We start from the raw sequence: 20,502 nt of genomic DNA on the forward strand, positions 1-20,502 counted from the left end.
TTTTTTACATGTCGAGATTAAGACAAGCTCGAGTTCATAACATGAAGATTTAGAGCCCACCACCACCTTAATTCAAACCTGGTTACCTAAATGGGAGTGAAAAATCAATCCCCACGGCCGCTTCTTGATTATCTTGAGCACAAATTTCGTAGCATTGTAATTTTGAACCCAACTCAGATGGCAAGGAAACTCATGCAGCGCTTTTCTTACACGAGGGTTTGGAAACTAAAAAGCATTCGTTTTTTGAAGGAGAGGACAACAGCGAAATCCTCACATTGTTAGTTTGACTAAATTGACCTTTAACCGAGTCCCCTACCAATTTTTTTGAAAAAAGTGCAAAAAAAATCAACCTATTTTTTTTTAATTAATAAATGCAAGGAACTAAAACAAAATATAATACACAAGTTTAAATTTGAAATTTTAATTTTCTTTTCATGCTCAAGAAATATTTAATTTTCTATTAGTTTGTTATCCAGCGTTATCTTAAGCAAATGAAAAAAGTTAAAATATGAGTCTCTGTATAATAGTTCTAAAAACAAGGGATAACACAAAGTGATATTTTTCAAACGCCAGTGAAGTGATTTCTTTTACTCTTATTATTGCTTTGTAAATTCAGCAACCATCATCGTATATACAATGGTACAAAACACGTCCCACAATTCAACAGCGAAACTCCCAAGACAAAAACTGGCGATCACAGCAGATTATTATTATTTTTTGCTTCCGGCCGTCTGAAAACGTGATAAACGAACGATTTCTGCCATGCCCGAGTTGACTCAGGATAATAAATAGTTGCAATATGCCCGAGTTAACTCGGGATGCGGTTAAAAATGTGTGTACATGAAGGGCAGTCATTATGTAACACTTTGTATTATTGCTTTACGAAGTTCTAAAAGATAAGGATGGTGAAAAAATAATCTCTATCGTAGAAGCTTAACACAATTTATCGATGAACAATAGAGTTGTTTTCTAACATCTTGGTAATTATCAACCTAACAATTATTTCAAATAAACCATGAGTATTGGCTATTCTATCTGAACCATTAATTGACGTGGTCACGACCCAGCCAAGCACATAATTCAATCCCTCTCATCGTAACCTATTCTTAATGATTAGTTAATAGTTTGTCATAAGTATTGGTGTCCTATGGATTGACTTATTCCCGCATTTATACTAACCGATTTGGATATCGGCGACGGTTAATAGCAATATATATGCAGAATAAACGATAGAGTTTCAATGCTGCAGATATAGAATTTCAATATTCAACTACAATTCTTGGGATTAAGCAAATTTGGCCCCGACTTCAAATAGGTAGATGGTTTTTAAGAAAACATATTTAAGTGAATTATTTTCCTTTTGTGCGGCAGTAAGAAAAATTATTCACAAAGGAGAATTCTTGTTCCAACATAGTTTGAAAATAACTTTTACCACTGAATTGTCAGTTATTCTATAGATTATCTAATTTACTCCGTTATGACAAAAACATTTTTAAGAGATCTGCAAATTTAACTGCAGTACCTGGCCAAATGATGAGACGCACTCTGAGATTCTATGTAAATTCTTAACTATCAGGTGATACTCTATACAGCTTCATTGTTTATCGACTGAAACCGGTCTGTACTAGTTTACGTTCGTGTTTCAATGGGTCGAATCAGACGATATATAATATAAATTCGGCGATACACGATATATTATATAAAAGTATATACTAATATAAGTTATTATATTAGTATACTATAATAACTAGATCATATTATGAGACGCACTGTAGTGTTTTAATAATGATTTGCACGAGTTTATGGGCAATACTTTTATATTTAAACATACATGTCCTGGGATGATATTCAGGAGATTTTTTATATACTTCCTATGTGTATTTATTTTTATCGTATTGCATTACAATGTTAACCAATCGATACAGGAGCGTAAACCGGTTTTATCTGATTCAGAACAATACACCTGATAATTATAATTTTACATAGAATCTTAGAGTGCGTCTCTTAGTATGGACTCGTTACAGTAAAAACTTTATAACTACACATAAAGGTTGTTATTTATTTTCTTGATATCGAAAATTAAATCAAGTTACTACAATCAGCACATTATTTGATTTTATAAATCAAACATTTTAAATAAAAAAAATATTTTTAAAATTAAGGAAACTAATAATGAATGTCATTTATTTATTCAAAGAATCAAGTCATTCAAATCCACAAATTAGTTGAATAAATGAGAGAATCAAACACGGGGCACATTACTTAAGTGTATTGCGGAAAACTCGATTCCGCACTTCAGCGGATTGCCCTTAGTTAATCTACAGACTAGCTAGATAGTTTGCAGATTAACGAGTTTCGAGCTTTAACGATAACAGGTACGCAAGAAAGGTAACAGGTACGCAACGTAACGATAACAGGTACGCAAGAAAGTTTCTATACTCAGAAGTGAAAAATATTCATGACTATTCAATACTAACTGAATACCAGTTTGTTTTTAAATACAACTCAAGAACTGATAAATAGATGTTGATCAAAACTACGCAATCATGCATGAAACTGGAAGCCCCATAATATACAGACACAATTAATAAATTTAATATATGTTGTTTTTCTCGGTGGTTTAACACTGTTGAGAGAGCAAAGCGAAACATTTGTAAAAAAATTCAACTGATCAAAACAAAGGTCACCATGAATGATGATTGATAGCGGTTAACACAGGATACTGCAATCCGATGAATTTACACAAAAGTACATAAAGTATTCTTTTTTGTTTGGATTTCTATTATTGTTAGTTATCATTCATCAGAACTATGAGAAAAAGTGTATAAAAAGCATTGATATATTAGTTCCATAAAATGTTCAAATTACTATTTTTGGAAACGTCATCCCATGTTTCTCTATTATACAGATCACAAAAAATGTATTTTAACGAATTGAGTCTGCAGTTTAACTTGCAAATGCGAAAAATTACAGAAAAATCGTTATGTTAACGTCGCTCCCAAGTAGACTAATTATATATTTACAATCGACGTCACGCGTGAGTCAGCCAATCACACGCGCATGACATCCGTTGAAGGTATCCAATTGAACCTGGTCTTAAAATTTATCAGAGTGATAATAAAACTCAGATTTAAAATTGTAACTTCAACAAGCCTTGCACATCCACGCGATTATTCATAACCATGTGATAAGTACCCCCATTCATCCCTTCCTTCTCCCTCCGTCAAAGTGACGGAGTGACACTATAGCGTGCCCGTGATATTTCTGGGATGAAATGCTCAAAAGTAACGTGTCAAAAAGATTAAAACAATATATTTCTCATCCTCGGAATCATGTTTATTTTTCAATATACACCTGGTAGCAGTACCAGACTATTTGTAATGTGTTAATTATAGTTTATTTTTAACTAAATGTAATTTTTAAAAAATTTATTTCAAGCTAAAAATTAACTGAAAAATAATACATGTACCTCATAGATTTATATAATTTTGCCAAGTTAAAAAAAAAAGGCATTAAAGTTTCCTTCATAATCATACGACCCTTAAGGGGTTAATATATTTACTTTAGATAAATTAGAGTTTTGGAATTATAAAAAGAGATTCTCTTTTATTACTGACCATTATTTACTGAAATATTAATGTTTAGAAAATATTTCAAACTATTTTAATGTTCGGACTTTCATGTTTGTACCATTGATCCCATAGACTGTTATAAAATTAAAGTTTGTTTTGGCATAAAAAGTACTCTTCCAAATAACTTATTTTGTTAGATATAAGTATTAGGTTCATTATTTTAAAAGTTATGTTATTGAAGTCTTGTTCACTATTTTCATGACCGAGTATGCCTGGATAATTAACAAATAGAACACTTTTTTTTTTCAAACAGAAATTTCACAGGGAATTTTACAGATTTGAAACGCCTTAAAGCAGAAATTTAGATTTTCTAATCAATGTCTCACAAATTTCATTATAATTTTCAAAATATTTGCAAATGTATTTTAACTGAAAATGAATGAATCTTTGCTTGAAAAAATCACTGATATCTCATCATTCATAAACTAAGCTTCAAAGGACATTTTTTTTTTTTATTCAGAAAACAATGTTTTAATTTGTAATTTTTACAGAAAGCCCAAAGGTGCTCTTACTTTTCGATTTCGAAGCAATTATTTACTGGAAATTACAGGATGCAATAAGTTTATTTTTAGTTGATTTTAATAAAAACTAGATGCATAGATTATTACAACAATGAATGACATATTTAAGTCGTTCAATGCATGAATTTGATGAATAACTTATAAAACAAAAATCTAATGTGATATGAAATTAAATACACTCTATTTTTTTTTAAAGTTCCTCCTAATATAAATTTTTAATACATTGTCATTTCGATGCAAGAATCTTTTTATTTAAGAAATTTAGATTCAATATAAAAATTCATGACTAAAATAATTGCTTACTAAAATTAGGACTGAAATAACTGACTAAAATAATAAAACTTTAATCCTACTTTTTGAAAAGTTCTAAATTTAACAATTTGTGTAGCGAACAACTCATTTATACACTCCCTCGGCATAAATTATTAGACTCGCACTATGTAAAATCTTCATTACTCTATACACCATTTGTTGTTGTTTGCACTTGTTTACGTTAGTCTATCAATAGGTTCAATTAGACGATCTATAATAAAAGTTCGACATTAGACGATATATTATATCAGGTATTATATTAGTATATTATAATAATTACATCAAATTATTAGATGCATTGTGGTGTTTTAATAATGACATGTTTTGCACGAGTTTATAGGCAATACTTTCATAGTTAAACATACGTGTAACAAGTTTTTATGCAGGAGATTATTTTATATAATACGCATTAATACATTATTTTTGTAACGTATTGCATTACAATGTTGACTGATACACGAACGTAAACAAGTGAAAACCGGTTTCAGTCGTATAAAAACAATGCTGAACCTAATAATTAAAATTTTGCATAGAATCTCAGAGTGCGTCTCATAATACGGACTGTAGCTACGTGTGCGTTTTCCTTTAAATTTTATTTTAAATGCACGCTAAATTTTTTTTGTATTCAAACGTAAAAATATGAAAAATAATTCGTATTTAAAATATTTCTTAACGACCTATTTTGCCTCACGATTAATCACGACATAATAAGGCAAGAAGAAAAATAAATTTGTTCGGAATAGTATCGTTAACATTTGTTCCATAACCCTTTTCTTAGTGGGATGGTCGATAACCCTATCTCAGTCTATGGCGATCCTTTTGGAATGACGTGAAACTCCTCATTTCGAACGCCGCACATCGATTTGTAATTATGGTCGGTTTTCTTTCCAACTTTGCCTTTTTTTTTTAAATCTTTTTTTTTCTTCTTCTTTTTCCAACCATAACTGTTTAAATCAGGTTTAGGTAACGCTACAATGGATCAAAGCAAAAAAGTGAGAAAAAAAGCAGGCATATTTTAAAATTATAACTAAAATATTAAAAAAAAAAATGTACATATTTGATTTTTTTAACAATTTAAAAGAACAACCTATGTCATTTTAGACGGCAAAATACGGCAATTATAGCATGACGGCATTAAAGTTTAAAAAATATAAAACATTTTTGGTTTCGTATAGTTTTATTATTTTTCACATATTGTTCAACATGTTTCAGAAATAAGGGATGTTTTGTACTCCATTGTTAATTTCCATTTTTCTAATAAAATTGAAATTCCATAAAACATGGAATGTCATTTATTTGATATTCCGTGAAAAGCTTCTTCAAAAAAACATTAATTTTAAACAGATTTATCTATTTATTTATTTTTGTTAATTTTATCGTTTTTTTTTTCATGTGGGAGGGGGAGGTGTTTTTTTAAGAAATTAAGGAACCTCTTCAGATGGATGAAATATTCAATTAGAGGCACATCATTTTAGGGAGCCGTGATGGCTCAGAGGATCGAGCGTTTACCTTTCAATGAGATGAACCGGGTTCGAATCCCAGCGATGACTGGTCGATACGCATCTGTCCTACAACCACCGCAGTGCTGACGTGAAATATCCTCAATCGCAGACAGATCATGGGTCCCCTTGCTGTCAGGCTAATCATGGGAGGTTCTCGTGGTTTTCCCCTTCATGTAACGCAAATGCGGGTTAGTTCCATCAAAAAGTCCTCCACGAAGGCAAAATTTCTTCCAATACTCGATCCAGGAGTTCCCTTGTCTTCTGGATTGGGTTCAAAATAACAAGGATACGGAGTTGAACATGAGTAGTCGTAAGCCCAAAAATTGGGTCCGCTGTTCAACAACGGTTATAAAATAAAATATCGTCAAAATACTGCCCTTTAAAACTGTGTTTGAATATTGACGATGGGCGAGTTTCCGAGTTATTATGCTGTATCGTTAGAATTTTAGAATTCCACTTTTTAATGATCTATGTACTTCAGAAAATTTATATCATGCATTTTGGCAGGAATATTGAATAATATAGTGCGAATTTCGTAAATTATTTTTTTGAATGTAAAGATTTCTTTTTTCTCTCACTTTTCAATTTAAAAAAAACTGAATATTATGAAATAAAATGCGGATACGGGACAAAATTCTCGCATTCGATTAAGTTTTTTAAAAGAAAACGACACTGTTATATTATTTTAATCACTCGCTATCGATAATTGAAAGATTCTTATCGTCATTCGTTCTGTAGAGGCTAACATTAGTACCTCTAACTGTGACCGAAATGGGATAGAAGAGGGAAATAGAGTCATGCAACCACGTACTTAGGGAACCCCCCTCTTACCTTTGCGTGCCATGCTGCACTTGGTCTATCGTTTGCGAGTATATCTCTCTCTAGATAAAGTGTATTTCTTTCCAGTCCCTTTTATTTTATACAGGGTAGATCTCTTTGACGACAAAAGGTGTTTACAGTGTTTGTGCAAAAAGATAAAAACAATTATTTTCAAACTTTTACCCCCCACCCATATGATGAAAGTACATTCTTTAAAAAATCGCTTCATTAACTTTTAATAGATTCATTCCATTTAATGTCGTTATTTGAACGTCAATAGAAAAATTACCAATTTTTTTGAAGAAAAAAAAAATGCAAAAAATCAACATATTTTTAATTTTATTCGTAATTACAAGGAACTGAAACAAAACGTTATGCACAAGTTTTAAGTTGAAATTTAAATTTTTTTTTTGTATGAAAAACCTTTAATTTACCATCAGTTTATTATCCCGAGTTATCAAGGAAAAAACTTTAAATATGAGTCTTTGTAGTATAGTTTTTGAAACAAGGAACAACAGAAAGTGATGCTTTCCAAACACCAGTAAAGTGATACCCTATTTTTCTTTGTCAATTCAGCAACCATCTTATGTAAAAATCGCACAAAACACGTGTTGTGCAGTCCCACAATCCAACAGTAAAACTCCCAACACAAAACTTCCAATCACAGCAGATTATAAATTATTATTTTGCTTCTGGCAGAGTAAAAAAGTGATAAAGCAAAACTTACTGACACATTCTGGAACGCCCGAATTATCTCGGAATAATAAATATATTGCAATGTATACATAACTAGGTTAATATACATATTTGGTTTAGAGTTGAATGAAAAGAGCTTTTAAAACTTTATGATTGTAAATACAAATATATAAATGATGTTATACGTCCATCAACAGCGTTCATCTTTTGATAAAATCTATAGCTTATTTCATTTTAACACAATTTTTGATATAGTTGCTAGTAAAAGCAGTGTTAGTACACATCATTAAAAAAAAATAGTGCGTGGAGTCCCTCCGCGTGGAAGAAGTTAAACTTCGCAACCTGCGAAGTTAATTGTAGAAGAATCAGCAGTTGTAGAAGGATCGCTAGTTCTAGTCAACGACTCTTTTCCCTGCTCCGCTCGCTTCCGTGCTCTGTAATCACGGTAATATTGTGCATTTTTCCCTCGTGGAACTCTTGAACCAGTGGAAGTGCTTGTGGTTGCCTCATCGTCTCTCCCGGAAAATGTATTTGTATTAATAATGTATGTGAATGCGTCATAATGTAATTTCAGAAGAGAAAACCTAACAATCAATTGATATTCACAAGAGACGTACCTTGACACAACCTGAAATCCGTCGCATTGTCCGTGGGATTGTTTTCACTCATTTTTTATAATTGTTATCCACTAAATTTGAAAATAAAAAATACTACCCTATTAAATTATATGTGTATCAAAACAAACTAAAAAAATATTTATAGAAAAACAATACTTTTATTATTTTTATGCCAGTGAGAACCAAAACAATATGGAAATGAATGAGGGAAAACTGGATCCTACCACGTGATTTCCCGACCCATAAAAATGTAGCGTTAAACGTTTAACGCAACCTTGTTGGAAGTCGCATAGGAAGTATAACTTCAAAAAGTACCAATTAAAAATCAGAACTGTTTAAGGGACCTAATCATTTTGTTAAATTGTATAACAATGTATATTTATGTATATTTGCATGTATATTTTGTATATTTGTATACTTGTATACAATAATGTAGGCATTGTATATTTGTATACAATAATGTATATTTTAATTTAACTTTAAAGAAGTTCTTATATATATTAGGTCATTTTTAAAAATTAAAAAAAAATATCTCATTTCATTCGCATAAATATTTAATTGCCTTAAATTCCGGCTAAATTAAATCAGTTATAAATGAATTTATTTTTCCGAAACCAATTAAATTTTGTTTTGATCTCAACTTGAACAAAAGTAGTGATCATTTCAAAAACTATTCTCCTATTTTGTGTTTTCTCGTTATTTCTTTTGATATGTGATAATCTCTTTCTCCATGAATGACTTGAAATTTTATTAACTTGAAATTATCTTTACTCACTTTAACATTTTCCTGCAAAGAGTGGACTCCTCTAAAGAAGACCCAGTGCCCCCTCCCCCAAATGATGATGCAAAATATATGATGCATAAATACTTTCTAAGTATGTCTGGAGAAAAGATTTCGCCCTCATTCATAACTTCTATACTTTACAATCAAATTTAAATTGAAAATCGTATTGTCAATTTTTGCCAAATGCATATCGTTATGAGCTCCCATACAGCAAAGATAAGTATTAATTACGTGAAAATAACGTTAAAATGCCACACGATTAAGAGCATTTAACCGTTTCTACCAAACGTGTTATTTTCGTTTCAATGGGTAGTCTCAAATCCGTTAAATAAACTTTAAAATTTGGGTTTTTTTTAACCTAAAAATTACCTTTTTTGCCGCTTATTTTGACTATGGTGAATTTAGTAATTAGTTTTTAGCGTACTTTTAACCAAGTAGGTTTCTGTTTTAACGTTATTTTAACCTAATTATTAACGTTTATTATCGGTTATACAAATTTTTTACCATGACTATTAAGGTTTTTTTAAAGCTTATTTTTATCATAGTGAATTTCGTAACCGATTCTTAACGTAAATTTTACGTTAGTTTAACAAAACCTATAACGTTTCCCCCCTTCTTTTTTTGTATTTCCATTCCATTCTTATTTTGACTATAGTGAATATCTTAGCCAATTTTTTACGCAAATTTGACCAGGTTGGTTTTTTTATAACGCATTATTTCATGTTATTTTAGCTAAGATACAAATGTATTTTTTCCATGATATAATTTAAGAATTTTTTAACGCTTATTTTGAGTTTAGTGAATTTCTTAATAATTTTTCACGTAAATCTAACCAAGTTAATTACTATTTAACGTATTTTTTATGTTATTTTAACTAAGTTATTAACATTTTTTTTCTTCCGTTTTACGAATTCCATAGTATTATGTGAACAATAAAGTATTTTTAAACTTTTTTTTAAACCATTCCGTATTTTTATGTTCGCGCAGTACAAAAAAACAGAAAAAAATATAGCATTTACTTGTTAAAAAAATTTTTTAAATACTTTTTTAACTAAAATAACGCAAGATGGCTGATATGCATGCTTTTTTCTAAGAATCCTAGAAAAAGCTTTTTGTTTCTAATCACACACATTTTTTTTTTGTGCATTTTTATAATTCAATCTTAAACTCAACGAACATGGAATGCAGATCTTTTTACCTCTAAACAGCAACATACAATTGTATATTACATAAAAATTAAAACTACGTCTGCTGAAAAATTTTATTCTTAATTTTTTTTCTAATATTATTGTCAAACACTATAGAGTAAAAGAAATGTAAAATAAATTAAACAAAGTTCTACTCATGTTGAAACAAAATAATGCACTTTAAAAAAAAGTTTTTTTTTTTTTAGTGAGTTTTGCTCCACTCTTTACTCTCACAATTTTAATTGTTCCTCTCAAGTTTCAGCGAATTAATCTTATTCTTAAATAGATAATGTATTCATAAATCAAAATTACAAACTAAATATTTCAAAACTTTGTCCTGAAGGTGTTTGAGTGCATAATTTGCTTTATTATTTTGCATGAGATCTAAAAAAAAAATCAATTACAATATATATATATATATATATATATATATATATATATATATATATATATATATATATATATATATATATATATATATATATATATATATATATACATATATATATATATGTATATATATATCTTTGTTCGCCAAGATATATATATATTCAAATTCATAGCATGTTTAATCTCAGTGATGTTATTAATGAAGATAACTGGAACTTTCTAGTACATATTAACCTTAACAACAATTATATTCTTTTCAATGACCACCTTTTTCAACAAATTAATGGTATTGCCATGGGAAATAATTTTAGTACTAACATCTGCAATATTTTTCTTTTTCTACAAGAATATAGATTTGTAAAATCACATGTTAATCTTCCAATTAATTCTCTCCTTCTCAGATTCATTGATGATCTATTAGTTATTAATTTCAATGATTTCGATATTCTAGCAAAACATATTTATCCAAATGAATTAATTCTTAATAAAACAAATAATACTAATTCTTCAGCAAATTTTTTAGATTTGATTCTTAATATTAATGCAGATAAAAATATTACATTTAAACTTTTTGACAAAAGAAATGATTTTAAATTTCCAGTTAAAAAATGCATTGATTTTAACTCTAACTTAGCCAATAAGGTTTTTTCTAATATTATTGCCAATCAAATTCATAGATTTTACAGGAATAATTCTCACTATAACGAGTTTTTATTAGATACTGATATATATAAAAACGATTTAATTAATATTCATTTTCCTAGTTCATTTCTTAAATTCTATTTTAAAAATATCTTAAAAAACTTGGTGCATTAATTTTTAATTTTTATTTAATTTTTCTGTTTTAAGAATGAGCTCAGATTTTTTCAAGGTAGGAACTAACTATGATAAGCTATTCCTAAAGCCACTGGACGGAATAGTTTGGATGTATGACCTTTTATACTGGATTAGTTAAATATTTTTTAGTTACTTTTTAATATTTGTAGCCTCTTAAAATTAATTTAATTTTGATTGTCCAGTATAATAAACAGTTTATTTATTTATTTATTTACTATTTTTGTATAAGTGGAATGGGCTCTGGCTCGTAAAGAACCACCCCAAATGAACGCAGGTGATACGTGTATACTTTAAAATTATGTAAGGTTGTATGAATGAAGGATAAAACCTATAAACGGTTTTCTATTCGTGTATGCAGGCTCTGATTTTTAAATAAGTCACCCTATGAAAGATGGATATGTGTATTCTGTAAAATTATGTAAGGATTTATGAATGAAGGATAAAGTCTATAAACGGCTTTCTATCCTGACAGACTGACTTTTAAATTAATTTCCCTATGAATGATTATTATTATTATTTTTAGTCTGCTAATTTAATCAATCCGTTAAACATTTTTATTATTATTTCAATTTTATTACATTTTTACTTATTTTTTCTCATAGATGGCAGCCCTAATATTTTCTTAAAAAATTTTTTTTTCTTCTTCTTCGATCAAATATATATTTATTTCTTAATTTTATTTTATTCGATTCAAGCTATAAGCAAAACTTCCAATATTTTGCATCTTCGCGATTTTTGTCAACTGTTTTATTATTGCACTTTTAAACCTAAACCGCGTTTTAATTCACGCCGGTAAGTTTGACAATTTTCTTTTATTTCATGATTTTTTACAACATAAGGGTTTTTGCGATATCGACACATATAAAGAATAATTTTTATCTTAGGATAATTATTCTTTATTCAGAAATATCGCATTTATAGCAATAGATGTGTCTTGATAACGACTATTTGCTTTTACCATTCTTGTTTCTCTACAATTTAGTTTTTTTTTTATTCATGTTTTTCATGTTAATTTGTGTTTATATATATATATATATATATATATATATATATATATATATATATATATATATATATATATATATATATATATATATATATATATATATATATATATATATATATGTGTGTGTGTGTGTGTGTAAAACAAATAAAAAATTAGGATTGAAGTGTGTTGTTCCCCCTGTCTTAACACTGAGTCGTAATTGAATGAGATGCATTATTTTACTAAAATAAATGTACGCGGCTGAAACGGGTTTGCACTTGTTTAGTTCATGTATCAATGGGTTAACATTTGTAATGCAATACGTTAAAAATAAATACAAATAGGAAGTATATTAAAATTCTCCCGAATAAAAACCCCATGACATGCATGTTTAAATATAAAAGTATTGCCCATACACTCGGGCAAATCATTTCATTGCTAAAACACTACAGTGCGTCTAATAATTGGGTCTAATTATTATAATATACTAATATAATGATTGATATGATAAATATTCTATATTCATCTTTTCAGTCGCTTAAAAACAATAAAGCTGTATAGAGTATCACCTGATGATTAAGATTTTACATAGAATCTTTACAGTGCGTCAAATAATTTGGCCAGCGACTAAGTTCTATTTTCGAGATTGTATGAGCTCTATTCTAAGCTGGATTCAATCCACGTATCAATCAATATTCAAGGGAAAAGAAAATGAAGTAAATTTCGACAACAAGGATATTCGGGTACGCAGTTTATTTATTTGCCAGCTTGACAAATATTTTTTTTTAAAAAAATGGCAATCCATCGTAGATTAAAAAGTCGTTAAGTGGACACATTTGATGTTATCACAGATGTTACGAAAATAATTCTAAAGAAGGGTGACAAAAAAATGACTTGTGCAGAAATTGAAACCAAATATCTAATTTTTGTCCATTTCAACGAATGAAGCAATTTTTCTCATTTAATATAATTTATCCCTTTAATGTAATTTTATTGAATTTAACTAAACGATGCTATGTTGGGTGGTTTAACACAGATTCTTGTTCAGACTGACCTCCAATTATTCTTTTCTATAAATATTTCAATTCGTTGGAGAAGTTGCTTTTGCAATTCGTTGGAATAATTTTTTTTTTTTTTTATTTCTCCCTGGTTTTCGCTCACTCATTTAAAATCCATTCAATAACTCAAACCTAATGGGGAAAAGAAAAAGATAAATAAAACAATCATTTATTGTTATAGTTTCAAAAAATGAGATATTTAAATCCGAAGATCTACCAACTACATACTTATTATTTAAAATTAAATTTTGAGCTGTGTTATAAAGCATTTAAAATGTTAAATATATTTCAGAATTTCTTAAAAGAATATTAAAAAAAAAATTAAATCAATCGTTAAAGAAGTATACAACGATTACCATAAACTTCGAATGTTCCCAGATTATTCTACGTATTTTATGCTTGCTTTACCTGAGAGACATAAAAAAAAAAAAACCAGCTGTTTAAAGTGCTCAAATAACAGCAGAATGTAGTGGTCAGGCAGCACGAACTATACTTAATTATTCGACTCACCTTTAACCCCCTTTCCTTTTGATTAACCCTGCAAAAAGATGGACAAGGGAAAGTCCAGCGGCTATTCCAGCTTCTCTTTTCTTATTTTTATATTTTGATCCATTTCTGCTCTTTTTTTTCATTTTATTCCTTTTTTCCCTTGTTTCGTGGTTCGCTGCCTACAAGAACAGGAGAAAAGAAGCACTCCAGATGCCTAGCCTCGGGATAACCCCTCTTAACCCCCCCCCCACCCTCTCTTTCGAACCAACCCATCCCACCCACCCCCTCCTCTACCAGTATCAAATAAATAAAAAAAAAATGTATAAGGATTCGAGTGTGTGGAGGCGGCGGGGGGGAAGCCCGTAAAGCGGGTAGCGTAGTGCGTGCTTCTTTCGGTATCGACCATGGCAACCTTTCCACCCCCCTCTCCCACCACCCTACTTTATTTTCTGACCCTTCCCTCCCCCACTCTTGTGCTTCCTGGCTCCCTGCTGATAAACCTCCTCTCCACTCTCTCTACCCCCCCTTATATGTGTTGCCCCTTGTCGATGTCGCCTTCAGGTGAATCGTTTCAAGAAATCGGAGAACTAAAAAAAAAAAAAAAATAACCATAAAAGAAGAAAGAATTTAGTGGGGCAACAACATTCTGATAGCTGCTAATCACGAGACAGAAAAGGTTTTAAAAAAAAATTGCGTTTTAAAACAGATTCGTAAATGAACTGGATTGACTTATTTCAATTTACTGAAAAATGAGAGATTTAAATGAGAAATTTTGGAACCTTCATTAATACAGAAAATCCCCACCCATTCGCTATTTCTTAAAATAATTCAAATTTTTTTTTCTTCAAGAAAATGCGCGTTTTTTTTTGCTGTTTTGTTAAATAAGACTTTTTTCTTTTCCACGTCCTTCTATCGTATTTTTTTTAAATTTTTTAAAAATTTAATAATCCATACAGTATATTAGAGTGACAACTATTATCTCGTATAAAAATGATTTAATTTAATAATTATATGTAATGAACGTAAAATTAATTAATTTCTTAAGTGTTTTTAATTTTTTATAAATGTTTGATAACGTTTTTTATTCAGTAAATAATAATAATTCTTTTTAACAAATACATTTTATAAAAAAAGAATTCATTTACATTTAATGAATCTTTTAATGAATATTATTTTATTAAAACCTGCAAATATTATGCTTTAAATCTCAATTAGAGCAAAGCAAATTAATTTCCGGCTGTTGAAATTTGTTGCCATTACCTTGAAACGAAAAATTTGGATTTAAAGAATAAATTAGTATACAAAGCATATTTATAACACTCATCACCAAACAGAGATTCATAAATAGTTTACAACGTTCTCATTTTGCCTAAAATAGAGAAAAATTTTCACGTATTCGTCACGATGCACAGCATTGAAATAGCTGTGATATCTTGTAAAAAATTTATTTCCTTTCCCTTTAATATGGCGTACATTATTATGATTATTCTTTGGCCACTTGTTATTAGCTAGTGCAAAAAGCTAATTGTTATAAAAGACAAAATGTTAAACAGTAACTAATTAATAATACTTCAGTATTTGTTTTTAATTTCGAAGAATTAATAGATTTCTGTAATTCCTTCATAGGAACTAAGCTTTGGTTTCTTGGGAAAAATTTTATGTTTAAAAACGTAGAATATCTCTTAATAAAAAGAAGAAAAAAAAAAGCCTCAAACTATTTAATGTATCTATCTTATAACTTATCATTCATATCAAAATGGAAGGAAATAATAATTAGGTTTTACAAAAGCAGTACGTTCAACTTTACAAAATAAATCAGTTGTCATTCTTATTAATTTAAAAAATCATTAAAACATTAATTTGTATCGAACTAAATTGAAACTTAAAAACGTGAATTTTAAAATTTCAGCAAAATGCCATCTTACTTTAATTTTAAGAATTAAAATATACGAGACGAACATTTCATATAATTCAGTAAAATTATTCGGCTCTTAATGAATCACTCCTTAAAATTCTTAATAGAAATACTTATGAGGAATAAAACTACTTGTGAAATAGTCAAATAGCTCTAATAAATCAAAAATTGTTTAAATTGGAAATATTTGCTGAGTATTGAGTGAATGGTTATCAAAAATTAAATTTTTGGTTCGGAATTAATTATGCTCTTTATTGTGAAAAATTCTAATTACTTCATTACCTATAAACCACCATTTCCTATAAATTTGTTCTTTAAAAATAATTTTGAAATGTTAATAACTTAAATTATTTACAAATATTTCAAGTGTGATTAGTATAAAATTGTCATTTGTGAATGATTATAATTAAAATTAATTATAGGACAGTTGGTAATATTTGACTTTTTAAAAAAAAGTAAACAAAACTCAAATATAAAGTAAATTAATGTAATTTAAATCAAAAGTTACCGTAATTTTATAATGTAGCAATATTTCTTCCCAACTACAACACTTCATTTGTAATGACGTTCTTTAAATTTTTAATAAAAAAGTAATTTAAATTTATAATGCGATGGAAAAAAAAGAAATCTAATTTTAATCCTACGTTTCTAAAAAGTTTCTTGTATTCATCAAAAACCTTAATATTCGAAATTAATTACTAGTTTGAACACAACGGATTCCATTTAAAATTTATCTAATTAATTTTATCTTAAATCTAATGGGACAAATATGCACAAGATTAAAATTAAGATTTCTGCTAATTTACTCGCCTCAGCTAAATAAGGAATTCATTTGTTGTCGCGTGGAATCAGTTCAATTTATTTATTCCGTTGAATCAGTTTATTCGAGAATGCTATCTCGTGAGAAATTATAGGGTAACAAAATATAACGTGTTTCACTCGCGTTCTGAGTTTTTATTGGGTATTATTTTTAAAATATTGACTTTATTTAATGTTTTAATTTCTAAGCAATCCTATATTATGTCTGTAATTCTTACGTTTAAAGTAATGTGTTTATTAATTTAAATATTCTTTTAATTTGGTAATATCGCAATTAATTTATGTGTGTAAAATCTACATTCGTAAAATTACTCTTTTTCTAAGATTTCAGATAAAATTCTTTGTTTACGGGAATGAAATTTCATTAACATTTTTATATTATGTGAAAATTTCTTGTAGCTATCTTTAATTATCTATTCGAAATGTTAAATCATCACGAATTATCTACACTTGCTTTAAAATATAGCTGATTATTCTTCCCTATTAGAAATAATAATGTTTAAGAAATTAAATCAATGTATTTAATTTTGCGCAGTTTTATCAGTAGTTTTTTTTTCATCACTAAAATATATTATTATAATTTTAAATTTAATTCACACGAACCATTATTTTTAAGAAAAAACTGTTTTTCAAGCAGTTGTTTTGTTTTATGGATTTAAGACATAATCGATCTATAACTTTCTCTTATTAAGTGTGTCTAATAAATACAAATTTTATCTTTAAAAAAATTACACTTTTCATTTAATAATATAAATATTTTTTGCCACTCCCTTTATTTGTTATCGGGGAATTTGCAAAAAACTCCTTCTTCATCGTCGCCATCATTTTGAAGTCATAAAAGTGTTTATTCATAGAATAATTATATAAAATAAAGTGCATGTAAAATATTAATTTTGAATATTTTCGTTAGTTTTCAGCTTCCATGTGTGCTCACATCTAGTTTACTCCTTAAACACATTACAAGCATTGCAATCTGGTCTCACATCTAGTTTAGTCCCTAAACACATTACAAGCATTGCAATCTGGTGTATAGATTACGAAACATAAGATTGTTTTAGTATTTTCGGTTCGCTATTTTTGACCGAAAATGTCACGAAAAATAGAGACACCCCATTTTGTGAAAAATAGAGACACCCCACATACAGTGTTAAATTTATCAAAACACTCTAAAAAATAGATTAAGTATGAACACTAGATTGTCCGAGGAAGTATAATTCTGACTGCTTTTTAATTTCAATTAGAGAAGCAATGATATATAAAATAAAACAATTGATTAGAATTTTAGAACATTTTGTACAACATATAATTTTTTTATTGTTAATATTTACTAATAACTTGTTATATAACTTGTTAATATTTACTAATAACTTGTACTAATAACTTGTTAATATTTTCTATTGTTAATTTTTACTAATAACTTGTTATATAACTGTAAATATTATAAAAAAATATTACAAATTAATTTCAAACAAATTTCTTTGCACATTATTCTTTCATAATTCAGTCATTTAGACTGCTTTTGGGTAATTTGGTATATACTAAGTTTCTGTCTTTCTAGTAGATTATCAACTCAAAAAAATATTCTCGTTCATGTCTTACTTTACTGAACTATTTTTAAAAGATTATAATGAAACTTATTGATGAAACGAGTTTATAAAAAATTTTCCTCCATTTTAATTTTATTTCTTATTTGTTTGCAATGTTCATTTATGAATTAAGTTTTATGTAAATGAATCATATCTAATATTCTTGTTCATCTTTAATTTATAACGCTTATATGAGTTAAGTTATATACATAAATGCAGTGGCCGATTTTGGAGCCAAAAGAACACAAAAACGAAATTTTTGCGACACAGAAATTATTCAAGAATTCCAATCTTTTCACTAAAAAAAAAAAAAAAATAATCCACTTCTCTTTGAAAAGCGATTTCAAAACTCGTGAAAAATATTCATTGTCATTCTTTCCTGTCTCTCTCTCGTACAAATTTTCTAGAAATTCTCTGAATAGCTTTTTTTTTCTTTCTTCACTCCGTGTCCTGCCTAGTGCTTAGTAAATGAGCCCTAAGGCCAAAAATTTAATTACGTATTTTTTACGTTTCTAGTTCGAGGGTCCAATTAATTATTTCTCAACTACAGAAATCTTTCTCTGTGAAAACGTGGAATCTCTCAAAATCGTGACACTGCGTACGAAAGTGGAGGAGAGAAGAAGAAGAAAAAAATTTCTCTCTTCCAAAAATACCGAGGATTTTAAATAGTCGGGAATAGCTTTATTAATGGTCTCCACAATGGAAGAATAAATTTTCTCGCTTCTTGTCACTTTAAAAGTTATAAAGTGCACTTTTTAATTTAATTTTTACTTCCTTTTAAATGTCGAGTCTATATTTTCAACTCGCTGTTAAATCTCTACAAATGTCGCTCTTTACGATTGTAAATATATATATATTTTTTAAAGTTCTTATGACAAAAACGCTCCTCGATATAATTTTTTTTTAATGCTCCTTTCAGCGATTTCTAAATGTGATGAGAAAAACGATTAAGTTCATAGATTTAAAATGATTATAAATCTCGATTTAATTGCTTTCCTTACCAATTTTTTTGAGGAAAAAAAAATGCAAAAAAAATCAAAATTTTTTATTTCATTCATAAATACAAGGAACTTAAAACATAATACGCAAGTTCTTCTTCTAAGTGGAAATTTTAAATTTTTTTTATGCGTAAAAAAATATTTAATGTACCATCAGTTTACTATCCCAAATGATCTCGGGCAAATGAAGTTAAATACGAGTCTTTGTATATGTTCACGTCTTTATAATCTGAAAAATCATCTGCATTACTTTCGATCACGAACTCTTTACTCTTCTTTTCTATGTAAATTCATCCACCATTTCATGTAATTGCACAAAACACGTCTGCAGTCAAAAAGTGGCAAACTTCCAATCACAGCAGATTATTTGTTTTGCTGTCGGCCGAGTAAAAACGTGATAAAACAAAACGTATTGACGAATTCAGCTTTGCCCGAGTTTACTCGGGATAATCAGGGATGCGGTTAAGGAAAAAGTTGATACTTTTCTGTTTGCGCGGTGGTAGCAAAAATTGCCAAAAACTCCACCAACTTTTTTTTCTTTATTCAATTTAATAAAAATTAAGAAAAGAAAATAGTTTAAAATCTGCGGCTAACCGTAAAGTACCAAAAATTTATTATAGTTTGGAAAACTTGAAATGTCTAATCTAATGTAATATGTATTTTGAAAATGAAGACTTACCTTAAATTTGAATAGACATTATTAAAAATAGAGTTTGTCTTGGTTCGTTGCGACTGAAACAATAATTTCTTTATATATTCAGAAATAGAGGTAGAAATTTTTTTAAACAAAACTGATTGATTGAAAGTGGCATTAAATAGAGTTCCAATACTGGGCTAAACACAAGAAATAGTGGGAATACAGGATAGCAAAACCATTTTAAATATATCTTTGACGAATTAACCCTTTGCATTGCCAGTTTTTTATAGTAATGATACATTAAAATATTTTTAGGATTGAGATTGATAAATAAGAATAATTTCATTTATTTTCATACATTACCTAAAATTAATATGATTTTTCGGATGTTTTTTTTTTTTCTCTTCAAAATTTAACTCACTGTAAAGAATTGTCCAAAGATTTGAATTTTTTTTTGTTTCAAATAATGGAATTTAGAAATTGTATGTTTATTACTCAATATATATGATCAAATGAATGAACACATATCACACAAGAGAAAATAGATTTTAAGTATTGACCTGTCTTCTTGATCACGCGCTAACCTTTACTGTTACCCTTATTTATGAAAACATAGCTTTTCTTGACATCTATTTGTTTTTTTTTTTTTGAAGTTATCATCTGCATAAGTCATCATAGGTGGGTTAATAGCTTCCCATTGATATTTAAAAATTAATAT

General features: G+C 28.4%; 1 protein-coding gene across 10 annotated transcripts in view; it reads left to right on the forward strand.

Annotated features, from left to right (window-relative positions):
• The window catches only part of LOC107443893 (uncharacterized), a 273,621-nt gene that overhangs the window by 172,989 nt on the left and 80,130 nt on the right, over positions 1 to 20,502 (forward strand). The gene's annotated exons all lie outside the window — the stretch shown is intronic.

The sequence above is a fragment of the Parasteatoda tepidariorum genome, chromosome 2 (genome assembly GCF_982258835.1).
Source record: "Parasteatoda tepidariorum strain Cologne lab strain chromosome 2, Ptep-v5.0, whole genome shotgun sequence".
NCBI lineage: Eukaryota > Metazoa > Arthropoda > Arachnida > Araneae > Theridiidae > Parasteatoda > Parasteatoda tepidariorum.